The 23,049-nt window shown below is 47.9% G+C and overlaps 2 protein-coding genes, 1 long non-coding RNA gene and 2 other non-coding genes across 7 annotated transcripts in view; 3 read left to right on the forward strand and 2 right to left on the reverse strand.

Moving 5' to 3' along the window:
* Positions 1–23,049, forward strand: part of LOC116817058 (uncharacterized) — a 270,462-nt gene that overhangs the window by 218,241 nt on the left and 29,172 nt on the right. The window lies entirely within an intron of this gene.
* The window catches only part of LOC116817142 (uncharacterized), a 327,071-nt gene that overhangs the window by 184,784 nt on the left and 119,238 nt on the right, over positions 1–23,049 (reverse strand).
* On the reverse strand, positions 12,184–12,255 carry TRNAE-UUC (transfer RNA glutamic acid (anticodon UUC)). Its single transcript has one exon. It is a non-coding gene; the product is annotated as a tRNA-Glu (tRNA).
* Positions 20,821–20,902, forward strand: TRNAS-GCU (transfer RNA serine (anticodon GCU)). The gene has a single exon. It is a non-coding gene; the product is annotated as a tRNA-Ser (tRNA).
* On the forward strand, positions 21,577–23,045 carry LOC116817122 (uncharacterized). Its single transcript, XR_012657211.1, has 2 exons — positions 21,577–22,713; positions 22,959–23,045. It is a non-coding gene; the product is annotated as an uncharacterized LOC116817122 (long non-coding RNA).

The raw sequence follows: 23,049 nt of genomic DNA on the forward strand, positions 1-23,049 counted from the left end.
TGGCTGCAGGCAGGGCAGGAGGTGCAGGGCTAGTGGTGTAGGGCTGGTATGGGCAGGGATGTGTGGGGAGCTGGCTGGCTTCAGGCAGGGCCGCAGAGGGTATGATGGATTGGCTGGAGACAGGAAAGGGGGTGCAGGGCTGGCTGCAGGGGGGTGCGGCTGGTGCAGTCAGGGGGTGCGTTGGGCTGGCTGTGGGCAGGAGGTGCAGGGCTGGCTGAAGATGGGCTGGCTGCAGGCAGGGCAGCGGGTGGAGGGCTGGCTGGAGATGGGCTGGCTGTGGGGCAGGGGGTGTGGGGCTGGCTGTGGGACAGGGGCTGGTATGGGCAGGGCACAGGGTGGGGGTTGGTGCGGGCAGGGGGTGCAGCAGGGGCTGGCTGGAGACAGGGACTGGTGCGGGCAGGGCACAAGGTGCGGGGTTGGTGTGGGCATGGGGTGCAGCAAGGGCTGGCTGCGGGCAGAGGGTGCGGGTACAGCCCACCCTGTACGCTAAGTGCCCCCTCCTCCTCCTCTTCCCTCAGCACCGGGATAGCAGCAGCAGCCCGGGTCTCGGGGCTATTTACAGGGCCTGAGGCTCCCCTGCTTCTACTGCCCCAGCCCTTTAAATAGCTGCAGGAGCCCTGGGGAAGCAGTGGGGCTCCAGCGACTATTTAAAGGGCCAGGGCGGTAGAAGCAACGGGAGCCCTGTACTTTTTAAATAGCCCCCAGAGCCCCACAGCCCTGCCCCAGGGCTCCAGCAGTGGGGCTCTGGTGGCAATTTAAAGGGCCTGGGGATCCACCCCCTGCTGAGAGCCCCAGGCCTTTTAAATTGCCCCCTGGGGAAGCCAGGCCACCCCGGTACAGAGCACCAGCTCTTGCTGGTACGCCGTACTGGGGCTTGGGCACAGGGCCCTCTTAGGGGCGGGGCCCGATTCAGGGGACTTCAGTGAATCGACCTAAAGCTGGCCCTGTGTGGGGGTGGGTGGGGCAGGACTTGGTCCCATTCTGGGCACCACCAAAAATTATACAAACCTGCCACCCCCATCCAGCCCAACCTTCTGGTGATGCACCTCGCCTACACCCGTGCAGGTGTTTGTAGGTTCATTGCTTAAATCCAGGACATGAAGGATTTCAGCGCTCCACTTTGCCACAGGAACCTTCACCCCAGCCAAACCAGTTCTTGTCCATGGGATTCACTGTAGGAGAGGCTGGGTCGCCTCGAGGTGTCTTTTCTGTCTCTACGACAGGCCAGGGTGCACTAACTGGGGCATTCTGAGCACCAGGACCTTCTGTGGGGCTGTCCATTCCCTCCCTGGTTCTCATCTGTCATTAGCTCAGCCTTTTCCTACCCATGGTCAGCACCCTCCCATCCCAGGGCGCAAGCTGCACTCGCCTCAAAAAGACAGTGTCCCTGCTGGGTGTCAATCAATGACCTCTCTGAGTTTACTGACTGCCCCTCTGTTCCTTGCCTCTCAGGCTTTGAGCAGATGAACTTTGCCTCCACTGTGGAGGATTCACTCTTCTCATCTACTGTTGTCCAAGCAGCACAGCAGTATGGGAATCTTAAATGTACCAAGTGACTAGGAGCAAACCCTCCATGCAAATTGGCACTTGCACCTGACTGAGCAGGACTGAAACTTGCACAGGGAGACTGGTGGTCCACATCCCTTCTGCACGGCAAAGCCAGCAGAGCAGCTTGGGAATTGAACCCAGGGCCTGAATATGCTAAGTAGTGCTCTACCATGAGTTACATACCCAGATTGGGCTGGTTTTGCTATGCGGTTACACCAGGGTTACCTCTGGCACTTTGCTGACGCGGCGCATGCTATTTTCAGTGGCACTCACACTGCCCAGGTCCTGGCCACCAGTCTTTGGGGGGCTCTGCATTTTTATTTAATTTAATGAAGCTTCGTAAACATTTTAAAACCTTATTTACTTTACATACAACAATAGTTTAGTTATAATATTATGACTTATAGGAAAGAGACTTTAAAAACCATTAAATGTAATACTGTCACGTGAAAACTTAATCGAGTGTCAGAGAGAAAAACTCAGTTCGTGCGTTTGTTTGGATGCAGCAAAATCAAATACTTATATTTTCTCCAGCAAGTGCAATAGAGGAGGAGTGTCCCTAGGACACAGTCGCCGCAGTCCGACAGTCTGCTCAACAAGTAAACAATCACAGCAAGCATTTATACCTTTGTTGGCAGACAATAACAAGCAATATTACAGACAAATGAGCAACAGCTGCAGGTTGTTATACATAGGCCATCTCCGCTATCTATTTTCTCACTTTGAAAGGCGACCAAGTAATACATATTTGGGTATTTAGTGCAAGGTCGTCGTCGTGACAACTTCACACAGCTCTTTTCCCACTCGCCTCACACTATCCTCGCTTCTACAAGTCTCACGTCATTAGGTTACAGCTGCGGCCTAACTCTTGCTAACAAACTGACATGCATTAGAGATCCCCTACAAATCCTTGTCAATTCTTTCCCTTTCTTCACCTCCCCCTCTTTGTAGTTTTTTTTTTTTTTTTTTTTTTTTTTTTTTTTTTTTTTGTACTTTCTAGCGATGCAACAGATATTTATCAAATCTCTATTTGCGTTAAGCCACTGGATTTTCTGATGTTCTACATCAGATGTTCAACTTAGGGTTTTTATGATTGAAATGACAATGCCTGAATCAGCATGGCAGGAAAGTATGCCATTATTACCTGATTTTACAAACAACAGTAACATATCCTAAACTAATCAGCAATCGCAAGCAATGATTCCCCATAGCAATAATATGATGAGGTTATTGTACAGCTTTAGTTATAAAGCACAATACATCGTACTTTAGGTACATAAAATTGACACTCTATAAGCTGTATGAAAGGCATTACTTTTTCACTTGATATATATTTGAAGCAGTGAAATTGCCCCTGTATTTCAGAAGATTTTAACCCTTTGGTAAAAACAATCATGAAAGGCAATTTTGAAATCGATCAGATTACTAAGCTGGTCCAAAATTCTATCTGCAGGCAATAAGGCAATATGCTTGCCCTGCAGTGGTAATGAGATTAAATGTTATATCTTGCAAGTGGTGGTTTAACATACACGCAGCATTATTACTGGACAAAGTAGCGTGTCCTGTCAGGATAGTTCCTTTCCTTCCTCATCAGCAAACGTTATCGATGAAACAGTGGACATTTCCCTGGGTTCAGTTTATGGTACACTGAAGCTGTGGGGTTCTAACAGCCCAATTGTCCATGGACTCCTATTTCTATCCAAAATAGGCATGGTGTTATTCTAGGGGCACTGACTATAATTCAGTTAGGTGTACTAGAGGTTCTAATTTCCAGATGTTCGGTGGATAATACAGTTTCCCACATGCTCCTCCCCCATGGACCGTTAGGATTTCGGTATTGTGGGAGCCCACACCCCCCTAATGGTCACTGCTTGGAAGGGCACTGTTATTGTCACGACTTCCACCCCGAGAGTGTCCGTTTGTCTCCTAGACCACAGATCGGATGGTACTCCGGATGTGATCTGTAGAGAGGTGGGCCAATTCTGGTGCCAAGATCACTCGAATGGCCATAGCTGGTCATCAAGAAATCCTTGAATTTCTAAATCATACAGCAATCCCACTTGCAATGCCTTCCAGCACTCTGTGGTGGTTGGTACTCGGTGGGTGGTCTCTGTCGACTTACTGGGTCTAGGGGGAAGGTGTGTGGGAGAAACAACGTGTGTAAGCTCACCAATCGTGCCACCTGGTTTTGTTCGGTGGTGGTAGCTCAGTGTGGTAAGTGTGAATAGGCGTGTGGTGGTGGTTTTTGTGGCCCATATTTCTCATACTGTCGGTGTGTGGTGTTGTGTTAAAAGTTGGTATGTGTGGTGGTGGCGGTGTGGTGTGGTGTGTCCCGTGGGGTCGGTACACCGGTCAAGCCTCTCTCTTCAGAGGAAATAACCAGGCCCTTGTTGTGCTACTCAAATGGCGGCCCTTGTGAGCAATTTTTTGGGTATGTAGAGGTGATTCTGGGAACTGGTAAATGCAAGGTAAATTTGACGATCCCTACTGTTGTATTAATCACAGTTCATTGATATCCTAATGAATATACTCTTTTGCTGTAGTGCATATCACAGTGTTGGTTGGCTTTATACTTTTAACTTAATTTCAGGTAACTTTCTTAGAGCATTGAACATTAATGAGCATAGAGGGGGTGTATTGCAATAAGATTACAGCAGTACATATTTGGTCTTGGAATGGTTTCAATACAAGTAAAATTTCCAGTGGCAAGACAAATTTTGAATATTCGTTTGGATTATTCACTAATTGGGTAACCCAAATACATAAGGTTTTTATGTACCACACAGTGACAAATTCCAGGAATGCCAGCGTATTCTACTTCACTATGGAACCGATCATTTCAATTACAGAATTCTTGGGTCATTTGTTAGGTGACTTATAGATTCATTTCCACTGATCCATTTATTTCCACTCAATTGTTTATTATATGGGAATCCTGACTTTAAAATATTTTCTTTTTTTTTTCAACCAATCTTTAATTAATCACTAAAGTGTAAGGCCTTGGCATTGGTTTTATCAAATATCTGGCATGTCTGTATTTGGATGTATTACAGGGTAATATGTAGGGGAGGGATGGCAGGGCGTGGCAATAAGTGCTTTGGTACTTGTATCTTAAAATCAATTAGAGAGCCGCAATCATGCTGTAGGTTTATCAAAACACAGGGCACAGCCTGTAGAATTAACCCCAACAATGCAAAAATCCCAAATAAACCACATTCCCCCCCAAAGCCAGAAGGTTCCCCCACAAATTTGTTCCTGCCAGTGTTATAATTCTTTGTTTTCTTCACCAGAAATCAGTTCTTAATGTCCTTTCTAGGACATTCTGGAATTCCCTGGCTTTGGCAATTTCAAGTGGCGTGATGTGTTCCTTCTTCGCGCAACAGTCGGTTCAGCATCCTACAGGGGAGGGTTACCAGCAAACATCAACCCTGTAATGGTTTTGATTTTCTAGAAAATCCAAAGGCACCCGTAGGTTTGTCAGTGGAACGGAGAAGTACTGGCACTTCACCTTGTCCTTTTCACTGTGTGTCGAAGGCACAGTGGGCTAGAAGGAGGATAGGCTAATACATCAGTAAGGAGATTCTCTGAGGTGGACGGGTCTTTTTCAGTGAGAATCTGGGTCCAGGCTGTCCAGTCTTTGGCACTGTCACAGCGGTGTTGGTGGCACCGCACAGACTTAAATGGGCCTTTCCGCATGATCCAAGGCAAAGGAGTGGGGTGTGGGGGGCGGGGAGGGTGGAGGTGGGGGTTAGGGGTTGGGTGGGTCTTTCATTGGAGACCATTTACATAGATTCAGAGTCTAGGCTTCTAAAGTGTGGGCTGCTGTGGTCTTTGGGGTAGCGCTTCGTTAACCTGTGAGAAAAGAACCCATTTCATTAGTGCCTGGCTGTGTTTTGCAGATCTCATAGCTGCTTGGGCACATTCAAGCCCCCCCATTTTCTTGGTTGTCAGCTAAGTCTTAGGTGTGAGCAGTGTCCTTGAATGGGGCCAGTGTCTTATCTTTAGACTGAACATGCTAGCTATTTTTTTCCAGTTAATTCATTCTGTTCTTTTTCCTTCTTCCCTTCTTGGCTTCTTTTAACCTACAAAGGAAACTTCCACTCTTCACTTATACACCTTTTTCTCAACCATGAACACATAAACATTGCCGTTATAAAGTACATTAGTCTTATTATTCAACGTATGCCACATATACCCTTCCACTAAAATAACTTTATTACAGAGCTTTGGAACAGCAAGCCAGGACAAGCACACCCACTTTGAGGAGTTCACTTAATACAACCTCTAGTCCAATTGCTTCCCACCATCCCTAGCCCTCTGGCTAGAAATCTGAGGTAGCCAGAAAGATCTCATGTACAATATGGGGAGTGGGTTAACTTTTCATGTCCTTGTTTCCAAAGACTGTTGGTATGCAAATTTTAACAACAATTTTCAATTAAATGATTTGGTCAATGAAGTTTCTTTTTCTTAAGCAAATGTGTTAGACTTTAGTATATCACATCTTCCTGATTTATCCAAACACTTTTTATTCCAAAGTTGAACAAAACAAGCATCTGCATTCCAATCCAACCCCTCTGCCTGATTCCAAACCAGACCATCCCATGAAAACACTAAACACAACAATTCTGGCCACGAGACAAACACCACAAGACAGAACATAGAACACAAAACATAATTCCTATTGTGCCAGTAAATGCATGATACGTTGAATGCTGTTCAGCTGGCATCAGTTTTCTCTGATTATCTGAAAGACAAAAAAAACAGAGATCTTCTCCTTCTGGGCAGTCAATCATCACGTAAAATATACAAATACCCTTGTTGATTTCAGGCAAAACAGAGGAATTACCCCATATTTTCTTGTATGTGTTTCACAGGCAGCCCAGGTTTCAGTGGCTCCTACCTTATCAGTTAGATAATTTGCATTAAAACAGATGCTTTCTGGCTTGCTTCTGGATCCAAAGCTATTCACAGCTTAAAGATTCTTACCTTAAAAGGGACATAATTAACTTTACCCCAATTTTGATGGCTTTTTACTACTAACTCCTGCTTTCAAACTCTGGAAGGAAAGCACTTCTTATAGTGCCCCTTAGAGCCTAATAGGATTTCAATTACATAGCACTATATACATTCTTTAGCTAATTCGACTAAATTGTTCATAGCCAAATAATTGCAATCTAATAATTTATTTGCCTGAATTTATTTACAGACATTTTAAAGACACCAAGAACTTCCTTCCTTAGCATTTTTACAAAGTTCAGCTGCTGTTCCCTCCAGCAACTATAGAGTTAACTTCTCACTTCTTCCTTAACTCACTTGCTTGTCTCCCAACAGCCACTTTTATCAACTCAAATCACCCTGGGTATTTGAAATCCCCATGCTTATACTTACTTACTCCTTCCTTCCACTATGCCCTCAAAATTTTCCAACCTGTTTTCCAATCTGTCTGTTGCCTGCCCGCTTGGGCCCGATCCTGCTTTTCTCGCTGAACCGTCTCTTCCATGGGCACCAGCTTTGTTCCACTATCAGTTTAGCTAGGAGGGTGGGCTTCTCAACTAGCCCCCACCCTTCCTGGTCTCTTCCCTTCAACATTCTTACTCACAAGACTACCCGAGTCTTCCCTCATAAGGCTTGCCACCTGGGCAGAAACACATGGCCGATTGGTGTTTAACTATTCAATTTCTTCTTGTAGCAAACACACTGCTATTATGGCGTATGCTGAGCACAATGGTTAAATTTTGACAAGTCCCTGAAGGACCGGTAATTGCTTAGCCAGGGCTTCCTTTTCTACCTGGAAGTCCTGTTTCGAGGCTTGCAACTTGCCCCGGGCGTAGGTTTGAGTTGCTGCCTGGTTCATGATCTATGCTCTTAATTGCTCAATTCTAGTTATCAAGTACACATCTCTTCCCTTTTCTACAACTTCTCTATTGCCCAGTCCTGCTACGACTGGGGGTAGATCCACCTGCCACCCCTGTGATATCAAAATGACAGTGTCCCCTGTAGGGTGTACATCATGACCTCTTCCTCTCTGAGACTGACGCCTGCTGTTTCCTTGCCTCTCAGTCTGTGCAGATGGGACCTTTCCTTCGTGTTGGAGATCGCCCTTCTCCTACCCTTGTCCCAAGCACACAGGGGTGGAATCTTAAATGTACAAAGGTGACTTGGAGCAGAACGCCCCCCTGCCAGACCTTCCATGATTGACACTGCCTCTCACTGAGCAGACTGAAACTGGTGCAGGAGACGCCACATCCCCTCTGGCATGAGCAAAGAGCAGGAAAAAAGAACCAGGAGATTGACAACCCAGGCCTCATACATGCAAAGCATCGCTCTTACCACTGAGCTACATCCCACATGAGGGGTATTGCTATGGTTACACTCAAGCCCTCCTGTTCTCCCTGCATCCAGTGACTATAAGCTTCATGAGAACCCATTCCCCTCTGAGGCCAGGCCGCTCTCCTGGAGGTTACTTGTTCATAGGGTCACTTCAGCAGGCCAGATCTATGTGTGGGCAGAGAGATTTGCCTGGACTCAGGGTGCAGAGATACACTCAGCCCTCTCCCCAGCTTTGGCTGAGGAGCGGGGGGCGTGCTGCAATCCCCTGCTGCAAGGTCATGGTAGTGTATGTGAGCAGCTCAACACCTCACCTCGGTGGCAGAAGTGGGTGGGGAGTTTTAGGTGTTTCCACCTGCCTGTGAAGTCCTATTCCCCAGCACATTCACTGCGTGCAATTGACATGTTTCCATGGCTGACAGCAAAGAATCACTCCCAGTTTCCCTTCTAGCTGCAGCAGAAGCCTGTGTCAGTGGTTAATGAGGATCTGTTGTAGTTGTTATTCATCCCACCTTAACAATTCACACAGTCTTCCTACCCAAATCCCCAGCACCTCCTGATCCTGGTAGCAGGGTTGGCCTGAATTTTGAGTCCTTTTCCCTCCACCTGGAGTGAACTCAGCTTTTCCCCCATCCCAGACAATCCATGAAATAACACAGGAGCATAAAAGAAAGAGGGAGGAACATCTCACAGCCAGTGGATGCCCAGGGCCCCTGCTTGTCCATTGTTTCCATGGAATTTGGCCACCCCTGCTTGCCACAAGGACAGAGAAAGATCTGCTGTTTCAATGGTTGTGGCAAGGAAAATTGTGCTTCTGTATGAAAAGAGGAGGAAATGGCCCCAGAGGCACTGATACCTCAGGAGAGACCCAATGACTTCAGGCTGAAAAACCTGTTCACTAAACACTCATTCTGGGAGTAACAAATTGTCTCCATGACACGCCAGCATCCCGCATTTTGCCACCCCAAGCAAGAAAAAAATATAATAAAAACTCACGTCACACAGCTCCTACCTCTTGCCACTTTTGCAGCAAAGTCTTTCCCTTCCAAAGGAATCTGAGAGGCCAGTTGTTATCCGAGCCACAGCCAGCAAGGAGTTCAAATACAGTTTCCGTCCAGAAGTCTAGTGCATCTCCATAGAGAATCTGAGGCGTTTAATCTCCATTAGATTCTGCGCTCGATTTCTTATTGTTCTGTGCCAATTATGTTTGCAAAATCATAACGTAGGATTTGCCTTGAGTGTCCCTCTTGCCCAGCCTGTTGCCGCCCTCGGCAGATTAAAAGGGCCTTGGGACCTCTGCTCACCACCTTGACAAGCACACAAATTGTGGAACTCAAAGGCGCACTCCTGCCAACCTGCCCATGTGCACAGCCATCCCGGAAGCAGCTGGTACGGTCCGTGGCCTGAGCGTGGGGCTTTCCACGTGCTTCTCACGCCTGCCAAGTGCAACACCTCTTTGCGAACTGGGCAATAGTGGAGCCGCAAGGTGAAGTCTGCGGGCAGCCGATTCCGAGATGCCCTGGCCAGGACGGGCGCCAAGGCTTCGGCCGCAAGTCGGGGCATCTTCACCAACTCTCGGCTGGGTCTCCCCTGCAGCTCCGGTGGACCTGCCGCAGCACACCCGAGCGTCCGCTGGGCCCGCGATCACGGTGGCGACGAGGCATCTCAGCAGGTCTCACCTAGCTGGGACTACAAAACGTCTGCATAAATGCCTGCTGCACGGTCCACCGACCATAGACCAGGCAGACCCTCCAGCGCCCGACTCCTGCGTGAGCAGTTCCAGGAGCACCTTGGCTGCCCCCCGATCAAAAAATACTGCCGAACCCTCCCATAATGCTGCACCTACTGATATCCCTAAGTCGGCTCGTAAATGAACCACGTCGGCCCTCCCCCCTGCCCTCCCCTGCTTAGGGCTGCTCTGCAGCAGGGGTGCGGTTGCTTCAGAGACCTTGAGGTTAACATCTGCACCCCATCCCGTCCTAGCACCCATCCCAACCCGACCCCTGCACCTGCACACAAACTCTCTCCAAGACCTGCTCCTGCACACCCGCAACACACCCTGAACTGACCCCAGACCGCTGATCAAAACTCTCCCAGACTCCAACCCGCTCCCTCCACACCCAACTCCCTCCCAGAGCTTAGGCAGTGTGTGTGCGGGGTGGGCAGACAGTCCATATCCTGGCATCCAACCAAAAAGTTAATATCAAACTGCCGCCCTTCCAGTCCAACCCCCCTTGATGCACCATCAGCCCAAGCATCACCCGGCAGTAAGTTGAAGCTTCCATTCTTAATTCCAGACACTGAAGGATTGCAGCTCCACTTGCCCACAGGGAACCTTCAACGCCACTAACAACCATGTCTGTCATCCGGGATACGATGTCCTGGTCCCAAGTGTCTTTTCTCTCTCCACAACCAGGCCAGCGTGCAAAATGGGCAAATCTAGCACCCAGGACTTCTGTGGGGCTGCCATCCCTTCCCATACTGTTGGTCGGTCAGTCTGTCATTGACTCTCAGCCTTTTTTCATCCATCTTCAGGGGGGCTCTCCCCAAGCGAAACTGCACTCGCCTCAAAAAGACATAAAGTTCCTGTGCACCTATAGACGCTACAGACATATTGGAGCGATAAGTTTCCGTGGGTGATATCACTCTCTGTAGCGCTGCATGTGGGTGGTAAGATTCTGCAGGCCAGCTATAATATCCAGGTAATATTCGATCTAGGAGATAGTAGGCTTAGTTCAACATGGGAGGAACGGGCCCCTTCTCTAGAATTGAGTGTAAGCGAAGGGAGGTAGAAATGCTTTGTATTCCGGCTAGCAGGCCCAGTAACGCCCTACTATTCATCTGAGACAGTTGAGATTCCCCAGTATAGCTTTACCTGTCTCTGTACGTCTGTTTAGTGCTATTAATGTGCCACAGACGCTGTCTCTTTATCAGATCTGACTAAACAACTACTCTCCTTATAACCCAAAAAGACAGTGCTCTCTCCTGTTGGGGTGACATTCATCGGACCTCGTTTTCCCCTGAGCACTAGACCGCCCGCTCTGTTTCCTTGCCTCTGCAGTCGTGCAGATCGGACCTTTCTCTTCAGTTGCGTGAGATCAGCCCTTACTCAATGCTACCCTTGTCCCAAGCAGCACAGCGTGGAACTTAAATGTACCAAGGTGACTGGAGCAGAACGCCCCCTGCCCAACCTTCCATGCAATTGCACATTGCTCTCACTAGCAGGACTGAAGACTGGTGCAGGGACTGGTGGAACACATCCCCTCTGGGCATGAGCAAGACAGGTGAAAAACAGAAATGAGAATGCTGGGATTGAAGTCCCAGGCCCTCATACATGCAAAGATGCACTGTCGCCACAGAGCTACATCCCAGACAGTGCAATCAACTATGGGTAAATTCTCAGATCCTCTGTTTCCACGCGATCCAGTGCCCTATAAGCTTCAAGAGAAGCCTTCACCCTCTCTCGAGGGCCAGCGCCTGCCTCCTGAGCTACTTGGTTCATAGGGGTCACTAACAGCAGGGCCAAGATTCTATTGTGGCAGAGAGAATGTTGGTGCCGCGACAGGGTGCAGAGATACACCAGCCCTCTCCTCCAGCTTTGGTTAGAGACAGGGGCGGTGCTGCATTCCTCTGCTTGCAACAGGTCATGGTAGGTATGTTGTGAGCAGCTCAAGCATCACTCACCTGTGGACGAAGTGGGTGGGAGTTTTAGGTGTTTCCACCTGCCTGTGAAGTCCAGCTTTCCCCAGCACATATCACTGTGGTGCAATGGGTCCACTGTTTCCGTGGCAACAGCAAAGAATCACTCCCATTTCCTTCTAGGCGCAGCAGGAACAGCCTGTTTCAGTGGTTAATGAGGTGGACTGGTTGTAGATTGTTATTCCATTCCCACCTTGACAATCACACGTCCTTTCCTAACTCAAACCGCCAGCACTCCGTGATCGCTGTAGCAGGTTGGGTCTGAGAATTTTTCAGGTCCTTTTTCCCCCCCACTTGGAGTGAACTCATCTTCCTCCACTCAGACATCCATAAATAACAACAGGAGCATAAAGAAAGAGGGAGAAAGCTCATCACGCCAGGGCTGGTATGTGCCCAGGCCGTCCGCTCGTCATTGGTCTCCTGGAGTTAGGCATTGCCGCAGAAGCCTCCCCATTCCATTGGCCATCCCAGTGCACCTGCTTGCTGCGCTAGTGCCTGGAGCCAACCCTGCCATGGAGACACTGTGAAGATGGGGGACTCAGGAAAAAAGCACGTTTGTTTACATTGCAAGTGAACAATAACTTAAGCTTTTTTGGTTTAAAGTTATTTTTCCCTGTCTGGGAATCGAACCCAGGTTACAGCAGTGAAAATGCTAAATCCTAACCACTAGACCAACAGAGAGCTGATGATGATGGTCTTCTTCTTCTCACTTATGCTACACTTTCTTAGGCTACTTCCTATCCACTTTCTGACAGTGCTCCATTGTCCACTCCCTGAGGGGTTAAGAACAGAGATGCAGGAACCCCTGTACTCAGGGTCACAACCTCAGCCCAACACAAACCACTGAAACAAACTCAAATGATGCTTGCTCCAGCAGGATCACAGGGCCACACAAAAAAAAACCAGGAGGAACAATCCTCCTCTGCCTTCATTTACCCCATCGCAACCCTCTCAGCAGCCGGCTCTTGCAGGAAGGACACTGAGGTGATAGGAGCTGTGGCATAAAGACCAAGGGAGGGGTGTTGCTTCCCCTCGCTGTGAGCTGATCACATTCTGACTCTCTGGAATGGGGCTCTGAGCTTTGCCATCTTGTGAGTTCTGAGTGCTGAGCCCCCCGGACCCTTCTGCTGGGAGCATCGTGATTGCACAACAGCTGCAAGGCCTTTTTCCATCTCCTTGTCCTCCTCAGCTTCCACAGATTTTCCCTACAAATGCTTCTATCAGGCGTTGGAGGGATCTAAGGACCTGCAGGTTTCCCTCAACCATCTCTTAAAGCAAACAGTGATTCCCTTCTCTGACACTCCTGGGTCCAGGCTTCTTTTGAGTTTTTCCCAAGGGGGGCCTGATTCCCTGTGAAAATGTATGTGTGGCACCAGATTGTCTGCCCCCTCTCTGGGAGTCGAGAAACTTTTTCAGATTGTCCCCCACTAGATGAGTCCAACAGCACCTCCCCTTGGTGGGAGAATCCTAAATTCCAACCTCCCACCCTGCTTACTCTGACCAACTGATGGCGGCAGCATGCTAAATCAACCCCAGCTCTCTGGTCTAGAAACCAGCATCTAACCAGCCTTGTGACAGCTCCGGTTTGCTCGCTGGAGACATAACAAACCAGGAAAGAAGGCAAATGTCAGACAGGGAACCTCAGCTCACAAATAAACACCCTCAGGGCACCTTCTACACTGAGACTGGGCAGTTGACTGACTTTGAGGGTATGGCTACACTTGGAATTTGGCAGCACTTTGAAGTGTGAGTGTGGTCAGAGTGGCAGCACTGGGAGAGAGCTTTCCCAGTGCTGCACATAAACCACATCCTTTACGGGTGTAGCGTGCAGCGCTGGGAGCCGCGGTCCCAGCGCTGCTGCTCTGATTACACTAACGCTTTACAGCGCTGCATCTTGCAGCGCTCGGGAGTGTTTTTTGACACCTCTGAGCGCGAAAGTTAAATCTAGTTAGCTCTGTTGGTAGAGCATAATGCTCTTAATCCCACCATCATAAATTTAAGCCCCATGGTGGGTGGTAGCAACAGCCCTTAGGTGTAACTCTTCTGCTAATAGTCACAGATCAAAATGAAACAAACTGTCTATGCTCTTTGGCAGTCAGGTTGGTTTGGCACGATCTACCTCTAGTAAAACCATGTTGTAATTTGTCCCAATTACCATTGACCTCAATGTTCTTAACTACTTTCTCCTTCAAAATTTTTCCAAGACCTTACATACTAAAGATGTCAAACTAACAGGCCTATAGTTACTCGGATCACTTTTTTCCCTTTTCTTGAAGATGGGAACTACGTTAGCAATTCTCCAGTTACGGTACAACCCCTGAGTTAACCGATTCATTAAAAATTCTAGCTAATGGCTCGCAATTTCATGCGCCAGTTCCTTTAATATTCTCGGATGGAGATTGTCCGGGCCCTCCGATTTTGTCCCATCAAGCTGTTCTCAGTTTGACTTCTACCTCAGATGTGGTAATATCTACCTCCATATCCTCATTCTCATTTAACATCTTTCCCTCATCCCCTAAGCTCCTCATTAGCCTTATTAAAGACTGAGGCAAAGTATTATTTAGGGGCCATGCCTAGGTTATCCTTAACCTCCATTCCATCCTCAGTGTATAGCGGTCCCACTTCTTCTTTCTTTGTTTTCTTCTTATTTATGTGGCTATAGAACCTTTTACTATTGGTTTTAATTCGCCTTTGCAAGGTTCAACTCTACATGACTTTTAGCCTTCCTCACTTTATCCCTACATGTTCTGACCTCACTAAGGTAGCTTCCCTTGCTAATCCCACCTTTCTTCCACTCCTTGTAGGCTTTGCTGCTTTTTCTTAATCACCTCTCTGAGATGCTTGCTCATCCAGCTCGGTCTACACCTCCTGCCTGTGGTCTTTTTTCCCTTTCTTGGATGCAGGCTCCGATAGTTTCTGCAGCTTAGACTTAAAGTAATCCCAGGCCTCCCTCTGCATTTAGATCCACAAGTTCTGCAGTCCAATCCACTTCCCTGACTAATTTCTTAACTCTGTAAAGTTAGCCCGTTTGAAGTCAAAACCCTAATCCCAGATCTATTTTTGTTTATCCTTCCATCTAGTTTGAACTGAATTAGTTCATGATCACTCGAACCAAGGTTGTCCCCTACAACCATTTCTTCTACGAAGTCCCTCACTGCTCACCAAAACCAAATCTAAAATGGCATCCCTCTTGTCGGTTCTTCAACTACTTGGTGAAGAAAATCCATCCGCTATCACATCCAGAAAAATCTGAGCCCTATTATTCTTGCAAGCACTTGTCCTCCAGTCTATATCTGGGAAGTTTGAAGTCTCCCATGATCACACAATTCCGTTGGTGTTTACTTCATTAAAAACATTAAAGAGGTCTATATCCATATCCAAATCAGATCCCGGCGGTCTGTAGCACACCCCAAGCACTATCTCAGGGGAGGCTCTAGTAGCTTTCTTTCCCAGTGTGATCTTTGCCCAGACAGACTCTGTCTTGTCCATTCCATCACTTCTTATTTCTTTACAGTTCACCTTATCATTGATGTACAGTGCTACTCCCCACCTTTTGCCTTTATTTCTCTCTTTCCTAAACAGGCACATAGCCTTCAATACCTGTACTCCAGTCATGACTACGATTCCACCATGTTTCTGTTATCCCTATAATTATCCGGTTTCACTTCCTGCACCAGTAGCTCTCCAGTTCCTCCATTTGTTACCTAGGCTCCTCGCATTAGTGTACAGACATTTAATTTTTGGCATTTGGCTTCACTGACATCCTTTACCCCCGTTATGCACAGACATTGTACCCCAGCATCACCTGTTAGTCTGGTGTGTACACTACCCTTCCTCCTTATGTCGATTCTTTGGTCCAGACGGCCGTATCCCCTCCAACATGGTTCTTTTATGTGGGATGACTCTGAAAACTGACTGATCTCCACTCCCTTGGATTTGAAGAGATGTTTAGTTGTGCACTTAGGAACCTATAAGGCTGAAGCAATTTTATGGATGGTGACACTACGATTGAAGGGTTTTTTAATGTTGTAGAAATTGTTAAAAACACTTAGCTTAAACTGGAACTGCCTGTTATTACAGGCTGGTTTCCCCATGTCAGTTCCATAAGCTCTGCTGAAACACCCTGGGTTCTCTCCTTCCTCTTTTTCTGGGTAGGGGACATGGAATTGATTTGTTTGCTGTTGAGAAGGGAGTCTGGCCAGTTCTCAGCCCAACCCAGGCTGCTGCCCTGTCCCAGCCTCTGTTCCCCTGGGGGCCCTGCATGTTTGACTCTAGATCAGGCCGGGAGCAGCAGCTGAGGCAGAGGACAGCCTGAGCCGGGCAGATAAGAAGGAGTTTAGCAAGCAAAAAAGGTAAAATGGCAGTGGTATTACCACTGGACTCGACAGCATTTCTCCATTGGTCTGTCTGCTTTGGGACAGGGACAATAACACTTCCTGCTGCATTCATTATTTCAAAAGGCACTTTAGGATTTTCATTCTCACACGGTGCACAAAGCAGGACTCAACCTTTGGCGTAAACTAAACAAGGTGCTCACAGATTCTGGCAGCCACAATGAGCATTTGGGTGAGAGCTCAGACCTGCACCTGTCCCAGAGGGAGGGGATCATCTGCATGGGGACTGGACCACTGACCTATCAGCTTGTAACTCCCAAACTTTCAGTAACTCTATTATCAGTGCATGTGAGTGTTATTTAAATCGTAAGAAAAACCACACTGGCCTAGAGCAAAGGCCCATCTAGCTCTGAATCTTGTCTTCTGACAGTAGCCAAAAACAGGTGCCCTAACAACCAGTCAACAAGGCACCACTGGGAGTTGAACCAAGGATCACCTGTTTACGAAACAGATGCTTTAGCCAGTCAAGCCATGGTGCCTGTGCATGGCTAAAACCCACTGTCTGCCCACACCTGACTGTCTGCCATCACCACTGGGGCCTGACAAGCTTTGCTTGTGTTTGGATTCTGCAAAGCAGAGGAGCAGGTGACATTTTCCTTACAAGTGGTGTGTGAGTGAATCTTTGGCCAGGTCTGCACTACAAAGTTGTTTCAGCAGAATTATATTGCTCAGGTGTGTGAAAAACACACAACGCTCCTTCGGTCAGCAGCTTGTGGCTGGTGCACACACTGCAATGCCACGTCTGGTGACAAAACTGCCCTGTTTTGGTGACAAAATAAAACAACTTCGATGAGAGGTCTAGAGCTTTTTGCAGCAAACTTACAGTAACAGAGCAGATGCTGCTGTTCATTATATCACCATAACTGGCCTCTGCCAGTATCCCACGATGCCCACCGTGAACTCACCTGCCCTGCATTCCTGCTACAAAGCCATGGGCCCCTCCCCTTTCATTGCTCGGGGAAGTTCTGACAGCTGAGCCTGCTGCTCTGCTCTGGCAGCCAGGAGCAAATCACTTGCCACTGCCCACAGCCCCTCCTTTGTGCAAGTCCGGCCCTCCCAGCACTTTGAAGGTTTGGAGCCTACTCCCCTGTGAGCACCTCGCGAGCGTCCAAGGAGCAGTTCGGTTCTAGGAAGCAAGCGGCTAGACAGGAAACATCAGATGCTGCTCCCAAGTGCACTACTCGTTTTTCAGAAATTAGTTGACTTTATGGCCAAAGAGACTATTAAAGCATCTAATCTGACCCCCTGCATATCACAGGCCTCCTGTATGACACTAAGCTAATTTGGGGCAAACACATTCCAGAAAGGCATCTAGTCTTCATTAAATGACATCAAGAGATGGTGAATCCACCACTTTCCTTGTGAGCTTGTTCGCTGTGGTAGAACATCCTCGCTGTTGATTTTTGTGCCTTATTGTAATAGGAATTTGTCCTCTTCACCGTCCATCACTGGTCTTGTTATGTCTTGCTAGATTTAAAGAGCCCTTTAATACGCAATATTTTCCCCCAGTAAGGCACTTCAACACTTCAATGAAGTCACTTTCAATTTTCTTTTGATAGCTAACAGGTTGAGCTCTTTCAGTAGCTCACTAGAAGGCATTTTTTCTCCAGCCCTCAGAACATTTGGTGGCTCTTTGCTGCCCCAGCTCCAATTTCACAACACTTTTCAATGAGGACACAAACTGGAGGCAGTATCCAGTAATCAGTCTCACTGATGCCGTGCCACTTCCTGTGACTAATTGACATAACCTGTAACTGCATAGATCAACCATTGCGACCACTTGTATATATTTCAGGGCCAATATTGTAGAAAGGTTGTCGTGTAAGGGTCTATGAAGAGGTTCCTGATTGGCGTGATAGAATTATGCTATTCTAGATGTGTGATCATTTTTGTAGTTGACGTTATAAAGTATTGGCTGTATGCTGCCCATATTCAAACTTGTGCTATGCTTCAGGGAACACCCCCAGACATTTGGTGTCAGTTCTGCCTAGCTGCTTGATGGCCCATAAGGACCATCAGCTATACAGACTCGATCCCATTGAGAAAAGGCAGATTACACCTTGTACTCAGCAAGGTTGCAGGGACCTGCTCTGGAGAGAACTCTAAGGGTATGGCTACAAGGGCACTATTAAGAGCTGCAAACTTCGCGCTCAGGGGTGAAAAACACCCCCCTGAGCGCTGCAAGATACAGCGCTGTAAGCCTCAGTGTAATCAGTGCTCAGCGCTGGAAAGCAAGCTCTCATGCAGCGTGCGAGGGCCCTCTCTCCCAGCGCGGCGCTCCGACACATCACACTTCAAAGGCTGCCGCGCAACGCGCTTTGAAATTTCAAGTGTAGCCATACCCTGAGGTTTTCTATGTCACATGCTGAGAAAGCAAAACCAGCATGGAAGAACTATAAAGCGATGCCTAATCTCCATGTCTCAACCTGCTCATACTCTGAGGGACTTTGCTACAAACTGAGTTCTCTACAAAGGCGAAGACACCCAGCTGTGGATGGACTCCAGAGACTTGATCAACCTGCAGTTTATTCATGACTGCTACAAAGCCTGAACCAAGAACTTTGCATTATGGGTGTAAGGGTTAAAATCCAGTGCAGTTTAATACAACCTGTCTATGGATTGTGCCAGCTTTTTCCAGACCCAAAGTCCAGAGTACGGTCAAGGGACCAGAGGCCTAGCAAATCGTGATCAGCTAAGAGAATAGCTGGGGTAAACAGAAAGCCTGCTTGCTGAGATAGGCCTGGTCAGCAAATTGCCAGGTGTTGGAGCTAAGAACTAAAATTGTGTCTTATTCAGAGCTTGCAGATGAACAAAGAATCCCTTTCCTATGTGTTAGTCCTTCTGTAGGGAGACGTTCTTCCCACAGATCAACCTTGAGTTTGTGAGAGCTTGCACGATGCAGTATAAGATATGCACCTCCCACCCTCCCTTCCCAGGAACCAATGCCTGCCTTATAGACACACAGAAAACAATCTTATTGCCATATACTTTCACTTTTCTTTGCTTTACCCCGAGGAATGTACCTGTTGGACAATCAAAGGAGTTGCTCCATTCCTATGGACCCCCCAAATCAGAATTCAACATATAATATTTTTAACTAATAACTATTTATCAAAGTATTCATTAAATGTAACTGCCACTTGAGACCATGGCGGAGCATTATGTAACTCGTTACATGGCTAATTGCTTATCTTGTCTGCTGCAAAACCTAGCTGGGGTGCGAACTGCCTACCCCGTCACTGTCCCCCCATCCCATGGAAAATCATTACTCTGTTGGTAATCAATTAATTGACAGTGCCTCTGAGCCTAATAAGCAAGGTGACACCCGCCAGCGCTGTGTGCAATAAACTCCTCTGCTTGACCTCTACACGGTGTGATTTACATCCTCCAGAGAAACAAGAAAGAGGTGGAGGCCAGTGACCAGTTGCAGGGAAACAGAAAAAGGACAGAAGAGGGACAAAGGGCCTGGCTGAGTTGGGCTGTTGGAAGCAAGGAGTCTGCTGGTTTGGACTCAAGGGGAGAGCCCAGCTCTGGATTTTGGGTCTCATGAGAGACTGGCTGAATCTCCTACTTCTGTGCTAACAAAGAACTTTCCAGGCTGTATTCCCAGACCACTAATAAACCTTCTGTTTACAACCTGGTGAGAGTCACTGGGGATTGTGGAATTGGGGTGCATGACTCTTTGGCGGAGTGTAAGACTTTCCCAAGGTGTCTCTGCTAAGGTGACTCACTACAGGAAGCTCCTGCATGAAACAGGGTGCTGAAAGGTCCAAGGTCGGTCCCAGGAAATGCTGAAGGCAAGGAGGTTTCCCCCACGACAGCTCCCCTGGGCCGTGTCACACTGAGTGCTTGAGGGCAAGGAGGCTTTTGCCCGCGAGTGAAAGGCATCATCGCGTAGCGGGCAGTGTCACACTGATTATGCCTCTGCCTGGGTTCTGGGCCTACAGAGCTGTTCCCAGTAGCACTGAGCCTGGCTTGAGGACTCTGCCTGGGTTTGGCTCAGAGCTGTTCCAGAGCACTGAGCCTGTGTCAGCGCCCCAGCATGTGACCTGCAGGCGCCACTCTGGCAAAGCTCCCTGTCCCTGGGCTTTGGCATCACTAGCCCCTGCTTAGTGACTAGGGGTCAGTTTAGGGCAGTGATTCCCAAAATGTGGGGCATGCCTCCTTGGGGGGCACAGAGGAATGTTCATGGAGGCACCTCAGGGTTGAGCCAGCCCCCATGGAGGGCAGGGAGGGAGCACCACTCAGCCCCACTCTGTCCCAGCTCTTCACCCACCCTACCCTCAGCCTGAGCCTAAGCCCCTGGCCCAGCCGCGACCCCCTTACCTGTGTCTGCACCCCTCTCCCAAGTAAGCCACAGCCCCACTCCCAGCCCTGGTTCTCAACTGTGGCTTCTGGGGGGCCTTAGCCATGGATAAGAGGGCACAGTGTGTAAAGTTTGGGGACCACTGGTTTAGGATGACATCCTCAATCACTTCTATGCAGTCCAATAAAAGCTATTCCTCACCCACTTACCGCTCCATCAGGATGGACTACGAATGTTCTGCTGCCCTTCACTCATACAGGTAGGATAATAACATTTCATTCTACTTGATCCTAAAGTGATTTGTAACCCAACACCATCCAAAACTGGTCATTTTGGGGAAGCAGCCCCATCATGGTGCATAGCTAGGCAAAGTAGGTGTGTCTATGCAAACATGGTCTGTCCCTGAACTCTTTCCCCCAGCTCATCACTAGATGTGAGGGGGGAGGCCATTCAGCCTTTGATTACAGTTAGTGTTTAAAAACTCCATATTGTTCCTATCACTGCCGGCCTTAGATTTCTCCTCCTGTCCCTTTTTTTAACAGTTTGGATGAGGTGGCTGAGTGGTTAAGGCGATGGACTGCTAATCCATTGTGCTCTGCACGCATGGGTTCAAATTGAATCCTCATCAGATGCATTTAGTTTTCACTCCTCCTTTATAGACAACCATCTCCCTTTTGGTACAATGACAGACCCAAAATGTTGCTTCTTGCAAACAAAAACCTTCTCAGAATCTCCGACCCCCTGCCTTGTTTTAAATTAAATGTCTAAATCCCAGATTTCTAAAAAATATTTTCTCTAGTCCTGTATTTCTTAGTTTTTATCTTAAAAAGTAACATCTTCATAATCTCCCCCAAACACCCTGGGACCTTCCCAAATAATTAAAAGACCTCCATCCTGAGCAAGGCCACAACCGTGAACCAGAGCTAGTGTCTAGCCCAGGGGTCGGCAACCTTTCAGAAGTGCTGTGCCGAGTCTTCATTCATTCACTCAGATTTAAGGTTTCACGTGCCAGTAATACATTTTAATGTTCTTAGGTCTCTTTCTACAAGTCTATAATATATAACTAAACTATTGTTGTATGTAAAGTAAATAAGGTTTTCAAAACGTTTAAGAAGCTTCATTTAAAATGAATTAAAATGCAGAGCCCCCCTGACCATTGGCCAGGACCCAGGCACTGCGTGTGCCACTGAAAATCAGCTCGCATGCCGCCTTCGGCACCCGTGCCATAGGTTGCCTACCCCGGTCTAGGTCAAGCTGTTCTGAAGGAGGCAACTCAAACACTTTCTCCATGATTCTCTTGGCAAAGTCTGATTGAGAAAACAAAAGCCCCCAAACTGAAAATTTTCTGCTGAAAAACCAATACTAGTCTGTTTGGGGACTTTGGTTTGAATGTATTATTATTATTCTCTTCTGATTTATCTCAGTTCAGTGTTTGTCCTCCAGATGTGTTTACGGGTATTGAGTTGTGGGGGAGAGAGGCCAATTCATAATGCCTCAACCCCCTTTCAAAGTTTCTTCCAACTTGCTAGGAAATACCTTTGCTACGACGTGAGTCAAGCAGTGTCCATTGTTGCTGGGCTATCTCGGAGAAATCTGCATTGTACACGGTTCCTGGGATAGTCCTTGGGAGTGTGGATCCCTTCAATGGGCCAGCAGCGAGTCTGGCTCCTCCACTGTCACATTTGAAAGGCTGATGAGGGACATTTCCCAACCTCATAATATATTTCAGTAATGCACACAGAGCAAAACTTCATAACTTCCCAACCAATGCGAGCATACACAATCCAACACAATATTAATGTTCAACAGATCAAGACTTTTGAAATGATACCTCACCAGGCAGACTTTGTACAATCCATGTCATCATTATATGAGAGTGGTGAATATGGGGCTTCCAGAGTGCTGCTTTGAGCACAGGGTGCCACACCTGGACTTCCATTGCAATGGAGACGTACCCTTAGAGTCCATCTCTCCTGGGATAAAGATGGCAGCAGGGTCGGCCTGGGTCATCTGACTTGGGCTCATGGAGCTAAAGCTGAGGAGCTAAAAGCTGTAGTGCAGATATTTGTGTTCACACTGAAGCCTGGGTTCAGAAACCCTCACCCCTGCTGGGGTCTCAGAGGTTGGGTTCAAGTCCATATGTCTGCCCTGTAATTTTATAGTCTTGCAGCCCAAGCCCTATAACTCTGAGTCAGCTGACCCAGGCTTTGAGACAGGTGCCCTGAGTGTTTTAATCACAGTGTAGACATAACATTAGGCTACATCTCCAGTGGATTGAAACACCCTCGGCTGGCCCGTGTTGGATTAATCAGGATCATGCAGCTTGGTCTGGAGTAAAGTTGCGGTGTATGTGTCTTGGCTCAGGCTCTCTACCCTGCTCTAGGAGCCCAGAAGGTAGGGAGGGAGTTTAGCAAGTGGAAATGGTAAAACTGCAGTGAAGTATTATCCTGGACTCATGGTATTTCTCCATTGGTCTGTCTGCTTTGGGGCAGGGACAGAATCACGTCCTGCTGCTTTTGTTATTTCAAAGGGCGGTTTAGGATTTTCATTCCCAGACATGGTGCACAAAGTAGGGCTCAACCCTGGGAGTAAACTAAATGAGCCACCCACAGACTTTGGTAGCCACAATGGCCATGTGGTGTGAGAGCTCAGACCTGCCCCAGAGGGAGGGGGTCATCCTTGAGGGGACTGGACCACTGACCTATCAGCTCTTAACACCCAAACTTTCAGGAACTCTGTTATCAGTGCCTGTGAGTGTAATTTAAACCATAGAAA

Source organism: Chelonoidis abingdonii, chromosome 18, assembly GCF_003597395.2.
Source record: "Chelonoidis abingdonii isolate Lonesome George chromosome 18, CheloAbing_2.0, whole genome shotgun sequence".
NCBI classification, from domain to species: domain Eukaryota; kingdom Metazoa; phylum Chordata; order Testudines; family Testudinidae; genus Chelonoidis; species Chelonoidis abingdonii.